This window comes from Atheta coriaria, unplaced genomic scaffold, assembly GCF_025399875.1.
Source record: "Atheta coriaria isolate IRGN ID8LTWV9N9 unplaced genomic scaffold, Caltech_Dcor_3.1 scaffold3674_size1281, whole genome shotgun sequence".
Lineage (NCBI taxonomy): Eukaryota > Metazoa > Arthropoda > Insecta > Coleoptera > Staphylinidae > Dalotia > Dalotia coriaria.
This window is the reverse complement of record NW_027050357.1, coordinates 1-1281: the sequence shown is the minus strand read 5'-3', so window position 1 is coordinate 1281 and position 1281 is coordinate 1. Positions and strand designations below refer to the sequence as shown.

At 30.1% G+C, this 1281-nt stretch overlaps 1 long non-coding RNA gene across 1 annotated transcript; it reads left to right on the top strand.

Annotated features, from left to right (window-relative positions):
• Positions 1-1281, top strand: LOC135803131 (uncharacterized). The gene is made up of 2 exons (XR_010550724.1): positions 1-128; positions 1088-1281. It is a non-coding gene; the product is annotated as an uncharacterized lncRNA (long non-coding RNA).

Sequence of the window (1281 nt, the reverse complement as noted above, 5' to 3'; positions counted from 1 at the left end):
ATTTGACCGTCGGGCAGTTTTACTTCCTCATCCGGAAGCGTATTCATTTGAGGCCTGAGGACGCTTTGTTCTTCTTTGTTAACAATGTTATTCCGCCCACGTCGGCGACCATGGGCACGTTGTACCAGGTAAAATTTAGTGCTTTTTGATTCAAAATTGATTTTTGATGTTTTTCAAGTTAAAATTAGTTAATATTTTGATATGATATCAAAGAGGCATTAATTGACTATATTTATAAACAAAAATCATGCAGTTTTTGTTAATAGTTTAAAAGTTATGGACAAAAAACGAAGGGTATGCATGATTTAAATTGACGGTTAGATTCTGCACTGTCACGAAAAGTTGCGCAATTTAAAAGTTAATTATTCCTAATTTCCAGGTTGATGCCATGTCATAATTTGGTATTAACTGAAAGAGAAACTATTCAATTTTATACTTCCGCAAGAATATTGTAGTTACCATTGATTAAACAAAAGTTATCAACTTTAGAACTTAAAAAACTGTTTTTTTAAATTTATTTTTTAAATTTTTTAGTTATTTTTGTTTTTTTTTTTAAGTTCTTCTGGCCGGAAATTGTTTACTATCTTGATTTTATTTAAAAAATGCACTCTTTATTTACATTTCTATGCAAATATTTTTAGTTTACGATCGATAGATTAGAAATTATTGACATAAAACTGCGAAAGTTTATGATTGACATGACGAACTTGCGCGCAAAGTTGTGCAACTTTGCGTTCAATTATTGTTCATTTCCGGGTTGATTCAGTTAATTATTTTGGTATTAATAGAAAGATAAACTAAAAGACTACGTATTTAATCAAAAATTTCAAAGTTATCTTAGTTTAAACAATAGTTATTAACAAAACAAAACTTTATACTATTTTATGATTGAAAATTTTTATCTTGCAACTTTGACTTCGATTTTTTCTTACTTCCGAGTTGATATTTATAAATATTTTGATATCATATCAAAGTACAACTAATAATCTACTGAAATATACATAAATAATTATTTTGTTGCTATTTTCCCAAAAGTTATAAATTTTTTTATAACATTTTAATTTTTTTGTTTTGATTTTTTGTTTAGGAACATCACGAAGAAGATTTCTTCCTCTACATCGCGTACTCCGATGAGAACGTCTACGGTCAGAGCGCCTAGAGTCCTCACGAGAAGCCCAGATCTTCGCGCACTCAATCGACAAGAATGCCGTTTACGTGCCGCCAATCTCGCCCTCGACAACCCGCGTGTATATTTACCATTCTACTTTGGTAACGATTATT